General features: G+C 38.2%; 1 protein-coding gene across 3 annotated transcripts in view; it reads right to left on the reverse strand.

Annotated features, from left to right (window-relative positions):
- LOC131425455 (calponin homology domain-containing protein DDB_G0272472-like) overlaps positions 1-17,093 on the reverse strand; it is a 163,548-nt gene that overhangs the window by 122,229 nt on the left and 24,226 nt on the right. Inside the window, exon 1 of one of the 3 annotated variants that reach the window (XM_058587398.1) lies at positions 8,586-9,094. The exons of 1 other annotated variant lie outside the window; for it this stretch is intronic. The gene's annotated coding sequence lies outside the window, so the exon portion shown is untranslated. Of the gene's footprint in view, positions 1-8,585; positions 9,097-17,093 lie in introns of those variants that run through there. One more of the 3 variants, XM_058587400.1, reaches the window with a different exon arrangement.

Genomic DNA, 17,093 nt, shown 5'->3' on the forward strand with positions numbered 1-17,093 from the left:
GCCTAAACTAGTCCGTCATATCATCAACTCACAAACTGACAAAGTTTTGAGACCAATTTTGATGACTTCATACCTTATTCAAAAATTATTCATTTTATTGAAAGTCTGTTACATTCAAAAATAATTTCATTGCAATTGATCAATATTTACTGTGGAGTCTTAAAAAATCGTTTTTTCTGGTAATTCAACTACGTTTCTACAGAGAAAGGCAAAACGGTTCAGTGAATAAAAACGGAAAAGTTTGTTTGGCCGTAATCTAGCGAAATCCACAAATAAAAACACTAGGTCAAGAACGGAAAGTAGATGCTGAGGACCGGCCAGAGTTGGTTCATATGACCAGCAACAAATATGGCATACAAATTGGAATGGTTTTAAGTCTAATTGAAAAGAATTTTTCCTTCTTTTGCTTTGCCGGTTTAAGTGACGGTGTAACATATTGAACACTCTTCACTTGGTAGCTCCGGAAATCGGGGTCAGACGAAATTCAGGTAAGAATGTTTTTTTTGACAAATATCGATCTTAAAAAAACTTTGTGGGGCAAAAATTAAAAAAAAGTTCATGCCAAAATGTCTTAGAAATGTTAAATATCCGATGTTATTTCGACAAATTTCTGGAAAAATAGAACAAAATTCAGAGCGACCCTAATTTTTTTTTCTAGATAACACCAGATCTCGATGTTTCCTGAACTTTTAGGACAAAATAACATAACCGCAAAAGTTTGAACATTCGCATGAGAAACCATATAAATTTTAAAAAATCGCATAAAAAGACGTAAATAAGTGAGATATAGCATTTACTCCCGCTTCCCGTATATTCCGAAACGTACTCACTAGTGCAGAATGCAACCATTATTGTTGAAAGTAGGCTTTTATGTTTGGAGTTGTGTGAATATTACTATGTGTTACTATCCAAGAAATTTCCACTAACTTTTTTTTACCAAGAACTGATTGGACCTTTTTGCACCGGTTCGCTTTAACTTCATTATTGTTTTATTCGCAAACTCCACATTTTTTATGTCTTCTAGTACTACTTGACATTCCACGCATTCAAAAACAGTGTGTCAAGTAGAACTAGAAGACATAAAAAATGTGATTGAATTCCGGTTGCTGGACAGACGTATTATTTGAAAACTGTAAAGAAACCAGAGATACAACGTCTTTTGAATGGGAATGACCTTTAATTAAACAACCTAAATCCATTTGACAATTCGTCATTCCTCCAGAAAGTCTCTGGTGAAGACTAAATCAGATTAGTCTGTAGAAACACTCACTGGTTGGAATGTCACAACATAATAAACAAAGGCAATGCAGTCACTATGAAAACCAACTTTTAAAAAACACGACCCGTAAGCAGAACCGGCGAAACATGGTAAACCCAGGTGGATAATTTTGCGTACCGAGGGGAATGATACACTATTTTGAAGTATCACACAATTCAAAAATGTTATTTGAAAACAACATAATAATTTTTGAACGATTTTTTTCCGCATTAAAAAACTATTCATATTATGATTAGGGGAGACGTGGCGATTATTGCGCGTCTACCAAATGTACGATTACAGTTAGTATATTGTTTACGAGTATGAAAGCTCTTGTTTTGTTTCTTTTAGCGCGCAAGGGTTAGGTATTAGTGTGCAGTGATACACGATTATGCACACAAGGAATTTTCCGTAAAACTCAAACACTCGAAATTCCCGTAATACTTGGAATACTCGATGATAATTCCGTTTGGCTCGAAAAACTGTTACTAAACCAAGAAAAACGTGATTCTATTAGAAATAAAAATACAGTTTATTTTCTAATGGCAGGTTTTATACTTACGTCTGTTGCATTTATATGAAATGAACAGGGAAGGGGAAATGTAGCCGAATGAAGTTAACAGGGCCAAAGCTCAATGTTTATTGCAAGTAAATAGTAGTAAACATTAACAGGAACTCACAATGAGATGCGCACTGTTACCCACCTTTCCCGTAATATGAATAATATTACTATTGTTCTTCACTCGCAATTTCAGATTTCAGAATTTTAATTTTGTTTAATATCTTCTGCCCATGAAGCCAAGTGTCATATACCATTCGACTCAATTCATCTAGATCGCAGAATATCTGTACGTGTGTTTAACACGAATATGCACTCGATTCTTCTCGGAGATACCTCTTAGATTAGATTGAAATTAATGGTATTGTGCTCCCACAACATGCTACTGAATTTTATCCGAATCCAGTTTTCTGTTCCGAAGTTACAGGGTAAAATGTACCAAATAACCTGTTCTAATCTACCTAGTGGTGTAATGATGCATTTCTACTAACTGTTAATATGGGAAATTGATACAAACTTTATTCTAGAAATGTGACCAATACTTCCCATATTTGCGGGTTTGTATCCTAGGAACAGTGTTGGAAAAAAATTCAATGGACATCAACCAATGTAATGGAACAGTTTTAAATAGTTTACCGTTTTCGTATCGTCTTTACATACAAGACCTCTACTTTGAACCTAATTTTATGAAAATAGGTTTTCATCTTTGAGAAATTGAAGTTATTTCCGTTTTAAAGGCTTTAATCACAATTTCCGGTAGTTCCGAAAACGGAACCTTGGAGCTAATATTGCCAATGTCGGTTCGTTTGACCATAAACTTAAAAAACTGGGTAAAATGGGCAATGTATGAACAAATATCTGTGTGTGTATGCATATGTGTATGTGACAAATAATGTCACTCGATTTTCTCAGAGATGACTGAACCGGTTTTTACAAACTCAGATTCAAATGAAAGTTCTTTTGGTCCCATAGATCGCTATTGAATTTTATTCCAATCCGACTTCCGGTTCCGGAATTACAAGGCAATATGTGCAAATCTATGAGAAAATGCGCGCTCAATTTTCTCGGAAATTTCTTAACCGATTTTTACAAACTAAGATGCAAACTAAATATCTTGAAATTTTCAAAAAGTCCCAAAAAAGTTGATCCAGATCCGGAATCAGGAATCAGAACAAATTGAGGATGGGGAAAATTGACGACACAAAAACACAAAAAAGCAGAAGTAAGTTCTGCACCCCTGAGGGATGCTGAACAATCTGCTGGGGATCACATTTAGTGGAAGCAGAAGTAAATTCTGAACCTCTACGAGGTCCCGAACAGTCTGCTGTTAATAAAACCTCCAACCCCCGAGAGGATTTAGAGATCTTATAAAAGCGACACCATTCTGCACTCCTGGAAGAATGCAGAACGATTCGCAGTATGTACGAGCAGAAGTAAATTCGGTACCCCATAAAGGATGCCAAACACTCTGCTGAACTATATTTAAGGTGAATACAGAAAGGATTCATTCACTCCAGGAAAATCGATGAACCTTTCTGACTAATGCTCCTTATCACATTGGGTGAGAAACGAGAGAATATCCTTTTGTTGGCATGTTTGGATGCAGCCCAAGAACGAATCTTGTGCTTTATCCAACTAGATGAAAGTGGTAAAGCTGGTTCCGGACCAACGAAATCATTCATTGCACCAGCTCTAGTCAACTCATCATAGCCGATTGTATTCCACACAGAATCGCTTAGATTTCTGCTTCGAATACAGTACAGTATTTACCAAGTGAATGAGACTTCTCTAGCCTCATTTCACGACAGTAGACACCAGTACCAGCACGACCATTTAACAGAGAACCGTCCGTATAACAAACTATGTGTTCATCAAGTTGTCGTTCCAAATAACCAGATAACCATTCCTCACGAAGAGGATAGCTCAGGATAGTCTAACAGTTCGGCTGAAAAGTTCGTATCGTTTAATAGAAACACACATTTTTTTGCCAAAATTCGTTTTTATTATTCAACATAATTGCCATCAGAGGCGATACAGCGATTATAGCGATCTTCCAACTTTTCGATACCATTTTTGTAGTACGATTTGTCCTTTGCCTCAAAATAGGCCTCAGTTTCAGCGATTACCTCTTCATTGCTTCTAAATTTTTTACCAGCGAGCATTCTCTTGAGGTCTGAGAACAGGAAAAAGTCACTGGGGGCCAAATCTGGAGAATACGGTGGATGAGGGAGCAATTCGAAGCCCAATTCGTTCAATCGCAGCATGGTTTTTCGTTGTTGTTTTTGATCGATTGTGAGCTCACGCGGCACCCATTTTGCACAAAGCTTTCTCATGTCCAAATATTCGTGAATAATATGTCCAACACGTTCCTTTGATATCTTTAGGGTGTCAGCTATCTCGATCAACTTCACTTTACGGTCATTGAAAATCATTTTTTTCACAACAGCCTCTTTTGGACGTCCACTGCGTTCATCGTCTTCGGTGCTCACATGACCAGTACGAAATTTTGCAAACCACTTACGAATTGTTGCTTCGCCCGGTGCAGAGTCCGGATAACACTCATCAAGCCATTTTTTGGTATCGGCGGCACTTTTTTTCATCAAAAAGTAGTGTTTCATCAACACACAAAATTCCTTTTTTTTTTTCAAAATGCAATATCTCACAAACTAATAATCAGACAGCTGTCAAATTTATACACGTATCTTTTGAAGGTTGGTACTAACTGAAAATGGTATGGATTTAATTCTAGTGGCGCCCTCTCATAGAAACGATACGAACTTTTCAGCCGATCTGTTATAGGGTTACTGTTCCAAAGCCCTGTAACCTTAAGACGGTATGCATAAGATCATGCTTTTTGTTTTAAGAATCAGATCCGACTTTCGGTTCCGGAATTACAGCGCGATAAGTGAAAAACTTTCAATTTCATGAGTAGTTTTTCAAAAATGATGGCGAAACGAAGTGCAAATTTTTATAAAACTTACTGGTAAATTCATCTAGTTGGCAGACCTTGTTAGTTAGTGGATCTACTTTGGGACTACTAGTCCTCGTTCTCAGCTTCAGGACGCACCGGTAACAGTGAAGAAAAGTTACAAAAACCTATTTTAATCCACCTAGTGGTGCAATGATGCCTCTCTCATATTACTCATTACATCATAAATATAATCGTGAAATTCGCAAAAATAACTGATTATTGAATAGAAATAGGAAAATTTGCTCGGACCCAATCTCACAAACTCTATAAATCCTGTGTACCCTGTAGTTCAGGAACCGAAAGTTGTATCCACAACAAATCAAGGAATTCCGTATGAAACTGTAAGACTTTCCTTTTGAACCTATAAATTTTTGAAAATCGATTTGGCCATCTCCAAGAAAAGTAAGTGAGATCTTTTTTACAGTTTTTGATCACTATTTCCAATTCTTCCGAAACCGGATTCAGATAAACGGAATAGCCGAAGTTGGTTCGTTTACTACCAACAAATATGACCTACAAATTGGAACAGTTTTGAACGTTTTTCAAGTTCAAGCTAAACAGCATAAAACATTATTATAATTATTATTATTATTATTATTATTATTATTATTATCATTATTATTATTATTATTATTATTATTATTATTATTATTATTATTATTATTATTATTATTATTATTATTATTATTATTATTATTATTATTATTATTATTATTATTATTATTATTATTATTATTATTATTATTATTATTATTATTATTATTATTATTATTATTATTATTATTATTATTAATATTATTATTGACATCACTACATAACGTGTACGAAATAGAACAAAGCACGCCTTGTTCGTTTTGTGTTTTCTTCTTCTTTCGGTGTTGTACATATTGTCACTCTATATGGCGATTTGAAAACTTTGACACTCATCACCCTGCAACTACGAAACCGGAAGTCGGATGCGGATGAAATTTCACAGTAGGTTTAAAGAGAGTATGAACTTTAATTCAAATCAAGATTTGTGAAAATCGGTTCAAGCATCGCAGAGAAATCGAAGTGAATTTAGTTTTAGGAGTTTTTCTTCTCCACTCGGAAACAGGAAAAGAGGGTAGTAGTGAAGAATTAAGTTCTCATGCCCACAAACAAACGAGCTCTGCCAATTGGAAGAATTTATCGGACAGTTTTATGGGGTTTGTACCTGTTTTTAACCATCGTTCGTGGAAAAATACTAATAAAATTGGTTCCTTTTTCCTAATTTTCCACTTATCACGCTTAAGTTCCGAAACCGGAAGTCGGATCCTTCCAGAGATAATTGAGTGTAAACTTTTTCTCAAATTTTCACACATTACCATATAACTCCGGAACCGGAATTCACATTCAAATGAAATTCAGTAGTAAGCTATGGGATCATAATTCCTTTTATTTGAATCTTAGTTTGTGAAAATCGGTTGAGCCATTTCTGAAAAAAAGTGAATGCATATTTTTTCACTTTTTTGGTACATATCATCCTATATCTCCGGAACCGAAAGTAGGATCGGAATGAAATTCAATAGCAGGCTATGGGACTATGAGACCTTTCTTTTGAATCTTTGTTTGTGAAAATCGGTTTAGCCATCTCTGAGAAAATTGAGTGCATATTTCTGTTACATACACACACACACACACATACATTTGCTCAGTTCGTCGAGCTGAGTCGCATGGTATATGACCTCGGTTAAAAAGTCGATTTTCACAGTGATTGCATAGCCTTTCTATATGAGAAAGGCAAAACGGAACTCACTTCGATTTCTCAGCAACGGTTAAGAGATACTGTGCAATTTCATCCAGATCTTCTATTATACAGGGTCCGGCACTCGAAGTGTAACCAATTAAAAAGGCCATAAATTCAGTTTGGAAAATTACTTTTACTTAATTCAAAGTACAAAATGTGTAAAAATAATACAAAATTCAGAATCAATTCACTTTTGCTCGATATGACCACCTTTTGCCTTGACTTGATAACTTGAGAGAGCGAAGGAGTTGCTTCATTTGGCCGAAAGCGGTCAATTTCCGAACATTGTATTTTCTGACGAAAAATTTTTCCAATTGAGCAATTCGTAAACTCTCAAAACGATAGGGTTTACTTGACTGACCGTTCATACGAGAATTTGAGTCATCGATTGGCCACCAGGAGGCAGCACCCGCAACAGATAATGGTTTGGGCCGCTGTAACCGCAGATGGGCGCTCTCCAATCGTTTTCATCGAGCCTGGCGTCAAGGTAAATGCGACATATTATCGGGAAAGTATTCTGGAGGTTGCTTTGAAGCCGTGGGCAGACAAACATTTCGGTGGCCATGGACGTTTCAGCAGGACTCGGAACCGTCTCACAAAGCTCGAGTGAACCAAGAATGGCTGAAAAACAACGTTCCGAACTTCATCACGTCCACACAATGACTCTCGAATTCACCAGATGCGAATCCAATGGATTATTCTCTTTGGGCCATTTTGGAGAGCAAAGTCCGAACTAAAAGATACACCAGTCTCGAGGCACTGAAAAAAGTTATTGTCCGCGAGTGGGCCAAAATACCTGCAAGTCACATTCGGCCAAACGAAGCAACTCCTTCGCTCTCTCAAGTCATCAAGTCAAAGCAAAAGGTACTCATATCGAGCAAAAGTGAATTGATTCTGAATTTTGTATTATTTTTACACATTTGTACTTTGAATTAAGTAAAAGTAATTTTCCAAACTGAATTTATGGCCTTTTTAATTGGTTACACTTCGAGTGCCGGACCCTGTAGAACGATGAGTATCAAAACTTTCAAACTGTCATACAAAATGATGCAAAATCGGTACGCATCGGTACGTATTGGTACGGAAGAAAAAAACACCACCACCTAGCATACAGCGTGCCTCGTTCAATTTCATATAGCTTGCGTATATTATTTTAACTTGACATAACTGTTTACAAATTGAAAAGGTTATGGTAGTTTATACCCAAAGAAAGTTTTTGATTTTATTCAAGTTTGAAACAAAAAATCTTGACAGAATCTTCTAGTGATGTTTCTGAAAATATAAATAATATGAGAAAGGCATAATTACACCACTAGATGGATTAAAAAAGGTTTTTACTCATTTAATCAACATTAAACACTGTAATCCATATATAAACTGAGAATGCTGAAACTCTAATATCTAATTTAAATTATTCTAATTGCAATTCTATGTGTGAGCAAATATGGTAAACACTGAATTCATAGAAAGCAACTTAAAAAGTAAGGGAAATGGGGGTAAATCCGCCATCATTAGTGTTTCACTAAATATCCTTTTCCGAATGAATATACAAGACACATTTTTTCAATATTTTTAATTTTAAAGACTCCGAAACACAACTGAACTCATTGTGAGCTTTCAAATCTGAAGTGTAAACTTAAAAAATTCAAAACGAGCATCGTTACAGAAGAACGGATGTTATTTTTCGGCGCAAAAGCTTAAAGTAATAATTAAATCTCATTTCAAACAATCTGAAATATTTGCCTGCACTGTTTTCCGACATTCTCAAAGGATAGAATTCACAGAAAGGTGAGTTTAAACAAAAATGTGTTAATAATTGAGTGTCTAGTAATACGTGCATCATTGTGGAAAGCCCACCAGTCTCCTTGACCACCAGTAACAACAGTTCAACAGTCCCGACAATTTATTCAATCAAATAGGAATTTCTCCTGTCGCATAATAAAACAGTTAATTGTGAACATTACGATTTTATTCTACTTTTTAACAAAAATCAGTCCCTTGCTGTAATCAAATTGCGTCCTCATTTTACCTGTTCAAATGGTTTTAAATTGTTAGTCACTTCCACATCGGACTCAGCAATTATTCAAATCGTTGTTGTAACACTGATTTAACCTAATTGGTTTGTACGCATAATTATAACCGATCTTTCGTCGCTGATCGCTAACTCGCTCACATCAGATCACCACAAACGCAACCGTCGTTCATGAAGAAACAGTCTTGGAATGACAACCACTTGGAACTAGGTCCGATAACCGGACACCGGTAGTTATCGCACTTATCACACGTCTATTTTCCTCTGTTCACACTTCACTCAAAGGTTCACGATTCAATAGATTTTCTCGCGCATGGTGCGCATGTGCACTCGACACTCTTCCTTCAAATCACTATCAATAACAGAATTGTCAACACGGGCTGCGGAGTGTTTAACGAATTAAGAACATCTGTTGAAAGCTGCCATCCATCGGCATCATCGTCTACATCAGTCACCACGTTTATCGTCGTGCGTCTAGTCAGTTTGATTGCAAATTGAACACTGACCGCAAAGGCTCGTCTACAAGGCGAAATTGGGCTCTCGAAGATCACGTCCCCCTAAAACGACTCACACCTCACAGCCCAACCACCCACCGGCACCAACGGCTGGCTAGTAAGCAAAAGGGACACGTCGCCACCGACGTCGTCTCAGTACGACACGGTGCGGTATGGTGCACGGGGAACGGAGAATGCTGCCATGAACGCTCAATGACTGTCTATACTTGGACTTAGCGATTTTGGGCTCGTGTAAATTGTTGTTGCTGCTGCTGTTGCTGTTGCAGTGGCTGTCGATCGCACACCAACCAGAGAAACTGGTGAGCTGTCCGATTTCGCGAAATGGAGATTTTAAAAGACATGAATATCATCGGTTGGAGGACGGCCACAGCGTCAAAATAAGTGCGTGATTATTTTTTCTGCTATATTGACGAGTGTCGCTTGATGTGATTTTCAACCAGACCACCGGAGAAGAAGATTAATTGCAGATTGAAAATTGGTGATTGAAACGAACAGGCAGAAAATCAAAATGAACATAATTCAAACAGTTTGGAGTCTGATCAGGATTAGAGTAATTCCCTGAAGGATATTTGAATCAATGTTTATAAACTTTACTGTAAACGGGTACAGGCATAGTGCAATCGGTTCGTCCATTGCCTTTTATGCAGTCTAACTGTGTACGGTTCCTAACCCCGAAACCATAAATTTAACCCCTCTATACTGCTCATATTACGAAACATTTGCATTGATTTTACTGACAAAGTCTGTAAAAATAAACTTTTGGCTAATTCAGTAAAAGTTTTGCCAATATTCAGTGAATCAATTGAAATTTAAATTTGATTTTCAGCTAAGATTACTGAACGCTTGGATTTTAATCTAACCTGCCAAATTGATTGAATACGAGAATACGCACGAATTCATTTTGAATGGATTCCTGCAATTTTTTTTAAAAAGGGTAGCCCCAGCACGATGTAGGTAGCGCAATCCTGGTAAGGTGGACTATCGAAATTTTTACCAACCACGAAAGGCAACAGTAAAGCAAACGAATTGATTCAACGGCAACAGACCCGGCATCGAAATAAGGACAATGATTGCAAAGTCGGATCTTGGAACGTAAGAACTTTGAATGAACTCGCACGTGTTGGGCTCTTAGCTCGTGAACTACAGAATGTGGGCGTGAGTGTGGTAGGAATTCAAGAAATTCGCTGGCCCAGAACCGGAGAACGCGTATTCCGAGTGATGGATCCCATCGCCAACACTTCATTCAAGTACCACATCTACAATAGCGGCGGCGATAGAGCAGAACGTGGAGTTGGCTTCATAGTGATCGAAAAGCAGATGAAGCGAGTCATTCGGTGGAAACCAATAAGCGACCTGATCAGCATTTATGCGCCTACGAACGACAAACCCGATGACATGAAGGATGCGTTCTATGAGTGCCTGGACAAGGCCTACGGTGTGTGCCCAAAACAAGACGTAAAGATAGTCATCGGTGATGCAAACGCGCAGATCGGGAAAGAAACCTTTTTTGCCCATTTTTGTCATTCGTACGGAAAGACTTCATTCCGTTACCAACGATAATGGTCTGCGGCTTGTGACCTTCGCTGCTGCTAGGGGGATGGCAATCAGCAGTACCTACTTCGCACGCAAGAATATCCGCAAACACACCTGGCGACTCCCGAGTGATGAAAGCTGCTCCCAGATAGACCACGTGATGGTCGACGGTCGACATTTCTCGGACGTTTTTGATGTGAGGTCTTTCAGAGGTCCGAACGTCGACTCAGATCATTATCTTGTAGTTGCAAAAATTCGGGTGCGACTACCCAGCGTCACGAGTTCAAGAAACAACAGAAAGATGCGTTTCAATATCCAACGCTTGTCAAGTGAAGGGTAGCTGCAGAGTACCGCCAGAAGTTGGTTGAGAGGATAGGAGAAACCAGCGGAAATATAAATAGTTTATGGGAGTTTATCCATGAAACTGTAACTACAACAGCGCAAGATGTGATCGGTATCTCTCATCGAAATGGCTGGTTCGATGAGGTACCTGTCTCAATAGAGAACGGTACAGGGTAGCAAGATCAGAGGAGAAACGAATCCACCGCAGGAAGAAAAGGCAGCACGAAGAGAGTGTGATAGCTGAAGCGCAAGAAAGAATGGACCAGAACGATATGCGGAAGTTTTATGCAACTGTCAATGGCGCGCAGCACAAAACTGCGCCAGTGCCCGCCATGTGCAACGATCGCGAGAGAAATTTGCTGACAGACAAGACAATGGTGGTAGCCATGTGGAAGGAGCTCTTCAAAGATTTGTTGAACGGTGAAGATGTAGGCGTATCAAGAAACAGGATAGATGTAGAAGAAGACAGTCAAGCAGTGAAACCACCAACACTGGATGAGGTTAAAAAGGCTCTAACCGAGCTGAAAAACAGTAAGGCTTCTGGGAAGGATGAGATCCCGGTCGAACTTCTTAAACACGGAAGTGAGCAGCTACACCAATCGATTCACCATATCCTCATAAGAATATGGGAGTTGGATAGCCTCATATGCCCAGTATACAAGAAAGGGCACAGGGTACAGTGCGGCAATTACAGAGGGATTACCCTTTTGAATTCGGCGTACAAATTACTGTCGCGCATCTTGTTTAACAGACTTGAGGAGTCCTTTGTCGGTGTATACCAAGCTGGTTCTCGCGAGGGCCGATCAACGACGGATCAGATATTTAGCCTGCGGACGATCCTAGATAAGTTCCGGGAGTACAACTTGAAGACTCACCATCTGTTTATTGAATTCAAGGCAACGTACAACTCAGTAAAAAGAAATGAACTGTGGCAGATAATGCTCGAACATAGTTTTCCGGCGAAACTAATTAGGCTGATACGTGCAACGCTATACGGCTCGAAATTAAGTGTACGAATCGCAGACGGAATGTCAACCTCGTTTGTGACCTTAGATGGATTAACGCAGGGTGATGCGCTGTCAAATTTACTGTTTAACATTGCAACGAATCGCAGACAAAGTGTCAACCTCGTTTGTGACCTTAGATGGATTATCGCAGGGTGATGCGCTGTCAAATTTACTCAAATCAAATTTGAAGGTGCGATCAAGAAATCTGGCGTGCAGAGGAATGGCACTAACATCACACGGTCGCATATGCTTCTTGGCTTTGCGGACGATATTGATATTATCGGCATTGATCGTAGAGAAGTGGTGGAGATTTATGTTCCTCTGAAGAAGTGCTGCGGACAACACTCGGTGGGAAACTAGAAAATGGTGTGCGGCGCAGACGCATGAATCACGAGTTGTATCAAGTATATAGAGAAGCGAATATTATTAAGCGCATAAAATACGGCAGACTTCAGTAGGCTGGTCACTTAGAGCGAATGCCGGAAGAAAGAATTGCGAAAATAGTATTCAGTAGAGAACCAGGTAGAAGTCGGCGATTTCGTGGAAGGCCACGAACGTGCTGGCTGTATGCAGTAGAAGAGGACCTGGGATCCCTAAACGTTCGGGCGAACTGGAGAAACATCGCCCAAGACCGACGAAGGATGAGCTCTACAATACGCCCGGCATATATTTTTATAAAATACTAGCTGACCCGTCGAACTTCGTCTCGCCCAAAAATTGGTTCGAATTTATGTTTTCAGACATCAAGATTGTAAAACGACTAAGTGGTTAACGTTTCTCTCCATTATTTTTCTGAAAACTTAACCTACAATCAATGGAATTTGACACACATTTGCTTCAGCCCGAAAAGAAATATCACTAAAAATTAATGTGAAAATATGAAATACTTCTGTTAAGCAAAAATCGAGCAAATTCACAGATTCTCATCTCTAATAAAAGAGTTTTCTATTCTAGAGTTGTTCATTTGGTAGATTAGGATACATTTACAATTTGTATTTAGCCCAAGTAACCAAACGTTCATAATAAAGATTTGGCTTAAGTAGCATACAAAGCATACTGAGGAGTCCGTTTTTAAAGAATTGCTCATTCACTCGATGCAACAAAACAAATTTTGAAGCCGTTCCTAATACAGTTTTTAAACAGCGAGAAAGTATCTTCAGAACTTTTTCTGTGCGTTCAAGTTTCCAAAAAGTGATACGCGTATTTTATAGCTCTAACAAAGTGGACATTTTTCAGGTACTGCGGAACTTTTGGTTGCTTAGAGAGACGACGCTTAAATTTTAATTTGGTATTGATCTTACCAATTTGAAAAAAAAACTTTACAGAACATGAAATATAAAATTGCAGTTTCAATACATCATTGTAATCATCTTGAACATTGATCTAATTGTCACTTATTATGTGCGCTCAGTGTAATCTAATTCATTCGAAAGCAAAATGCAAGAAAAATCTGTTAATTTGACCTTCTACAGCACAATCTTTTCATTGATTCATTCAAAAAATTTCTGATTTGTTAAACTCACGCTCACAATGGCCAATGTTATTCATCTGACTTCATCACACACAATCCATTAACTGGTAAACGATATCAGAACTTTTCCTTTTGCCTACAGTGATCATACAGTCATATTCATTCTGCCATTAATTCATCAATGACGTATTCGCTTGATTCTAAACCTAACCCAGTCTCCACCCCAACTTTTGTCAAACCGTTTGTTTAAAGTCAGTTTCGAACCTAGTTTCAACGTTGTTGAACTGAAATTCGAGTCAGTTTCGAGCCTGGTTGTTATATCAGGTTTACTCAAACCCCCGTTGCTAAGTGCGGACCCAACACAGTTTCGTAAAAAGTGTGTGTTTAACGAAACTACCCAGGATCAGTTAAAACAGTAATATGCATTCCACCAAGTCATTTTGCGAACAATGATTTTGATACCCAATTAATCACGTGGCTCGTAATGATGAACCACATGAATCAAATATGCATGTGAAAACTGCACACAAAACTACTCGTTGCGCGCCAAAAGATTCTTTCAACGATCTAGTATTCCTTACTTCGACGGCCAAACACTTATGCAACTCGTTATGCGCCAAACACCTATCGATGATCTAGCAATCATTGGCGACTTTTTCTGTGGAAAATTCCATTATACATACACAACAACCTCATGAATTTTTCCCACTTTTCCGGAAAGTTTTCCTAATTTTTTTTTGATGTACGAACCCGGTGGGGGTAAAAACTGATCAAACAAAAAAAAAGAATCATGTAAATCCGTCCATCCGTTCTTACGTGATGCGATTACAAAGAATGATCTCTGCATTTTTATATATATATAGATTCTCTAAATTCTCATGGGATTCTATCTTCAGCGCATCTCTGAGAATATGACGTGAGCTCCTTTTCTGTCAATAAACTGTGATACTTTTGGAACCTTGAATAATTTTTTTTTTGCCATCAACTACCACGGCCTGTCCAATAGAAAAATTATATGGATATCATATCAGAAAAAAGTTCAGTTCTAATCATAGAACTGATTGTCTTTTGTGTTGAGCCGCTGGATGAGCCATTCCCGAAAGAATCAAAGCACTGCTCAGAAAGTGCATGGCCCAGCGAGGCATAGAGATAGATGGTAGTGAGAAGTGGCCAGTTCTGGTGAGTAAGCCGAATGGTCAAGCATATCCCACTGGAGACTTTCCAGTGTGTCACTAACGCCAAATCAAACCCAGGTAGTAACTGTTTATGTACTTCCTACGTTTGAGTGCGAACAAATACATTTAATCGACCCAAATAATAAAAAACGATCATCCGAAATGAAGTAGTCAACCTTCAAATTTCATACGTTAGTATTTTTCTAGCCGTTAGAATCGCTCTTTTGAACTTTTGATCTATTATGTTCATTGTTCCTTCCGTTCGCAGTACGACTTTCGCTTCAAACAAGTGCGAAAAATTCATCAAAGTATGAACACAACGGAGAGAATACATATCCAAATCGAAAGTTGTAAGGGCCATAAATGATAGTGTAATAATCCGCAATTACGGTCAATACGGTCAAATCATTTAGTTCCAAACCATTTTCAGAATCAATGTAGTATATATAAGTTGTGTCAGACATTATTCGTGTTCTCATCGATCCGGTTATGTCTCTGATATTGCCCACCTACTTTTTTACGGTCTTCTACGTTTTTAAAAATCGCACATCATTATCTCTGAGCCGTTTAAACCATCTTTTGCATGCTGCTTCTGATAGAGCATGCCTGAACAAGCATTCAATGCGACCCTACAGCACTTTTCTTCAAATGAAAACAAAAGATTAATGCTTTTTGCGAATCATCTCTTTCTAGTACAAAATTCGACATTTCCAACACGATGAAAAAATGTGTTCTGTGCAACGATCTCACGCCCGGGCTGGCGGTTCAGTGCATAGGGCACTGGTCTTACAGTCTGTTACATAAGAGCGTGGTCACGACTACTCGCGATCGGTAAAGTGGCATGGTGTGAGTTTTTTTTAACACAGAGGGAAGCAGTGTCCTTGATACAATGCGAGAATAAATTAGCTGACTATTGTTTACAATTCGATTTCAGCATTTTTCCTAAATGAACACCGCGTACGCTACGCGCTTCGAAGCAGTTTTTTTTGTGCTCGCACCCGGAAGGTCCCAAAATGACCCAAACTGCCGCGGCGAAATACATGGAAAAGTCGAAACAGTTTGTGAGTAAGTGGGTGAGCCGTTTAAAAAAGGTGAAAAAAGGCGGGTGGGTAATGTCACAGACATAACTGGAGGACATGAATACGACTAAAACTGACATGTTTCTTTCTCACTTCCGGATAAAGATAATCATTCGTATAAGATTGTGTATATTTTGCAACTTTCATTGCTTCGCTTCCAGAATTTTAACGATGCATCTGTACTACAGTACGAATAATTGACTACAAACACATTCTACCATACAATTAAATAACACGGGACAAATACAGTTTTGTAGATTTAGATACTAGTAGAAATAAACTTCTAAAAATTCTTTGGAAATATTTTAGTAGTTCTAAAAAAACCGCTTTGCGTAATTTGTCCAATGTTTATAACTGGTAAAATTTAAGAACTAATATAGAAATCTGGACACGCTCCAAATTCAACTGCAAATTTTCGGAATCTAGATCATAAACTCAGGTCCAAAATTTAGTTCTAAGAGTAAGGAACTGTAGATATTTTTAGAATTTATAATAACAAGAGATATTCACGATCATAAACTTATCACTCTCCCAGAGGGTAAACTTTGAAAAGGCGCCCCATAGTAAAGTAAGTCGTATTCACGACAAAATGTCGACGACTTTCCAAATCGCGGCGCTGTCGGTGTATTGTCGAAAAAAGACGAAAAAGTGAGTTGTGACCTGTTTTTGAAGAATCCGAAATAAACTTTACGCGAAGGTGCTTCAAAATTGACCAAAAAAGTTTAAATATATCGTACGGAGCTGTTCTCAGACATTTGATCGCAAATAATTTGAAATTTCGAAGTACTTTGCAAAAGCCGACGTTGAGTGAAAAACGTACAAAAACGTCTTGAATGGGCAAAGGAGCAAAATGGTATCGTGACCTTGGATTGGCCCTCTCAGTCGCCCGACGCCAATCCAATTGACAATGTTTGGGCTCAAATGCAGATGAAGCTTGGGAAAAACCGACCACACAATTTGAAACAGCTTGATCGCCGAATTCAAAAATTTGGAGGTCGTTTTCAGAAGAATACGCGCAAAAGCCCTTATTAACGCTGAAGGGGATTAGATTTGCTATTAATGTATTTGCATGCAAGTTTTTGATCTAATAAAACAATATTCAAGAGTAATTTCATGTTGAGTCTTTTGTCGTGAATACGACTTACTTTACTATGGGGCGCCTTTTCAAAATTAGCCATATGGAAGAATGGGCAGAACTTAATCGTGAATATCTCGACTTGTATTAATGGTAGCAACATAATTCTTTCACCATTTCATCAAAAATATGATCAGGAATTCAGGATAATATTTTGAACAGTGTGCGATAACCACAAACAACTCAAAAATTAAGTTTTCTTAAAATTTGAAAACAACGCGGAAAACACCTTACTTTCGCTTGGGTTT

This window comes from Malaya genurostris, chromosome 1, assembly GCF_030247185.1.
Source record: "Malaya genurostris strain Urasoe2022 chromosome 1, Malgen_1.1, whole genome shotgun sequence".
NCBI classification, from domain to species: domain Eukaryota; kingdom Metazoa; phylum Arthropoda; class Insecta; order Diptera; family Culicidae; genus Malaya; species Malaya genurostris.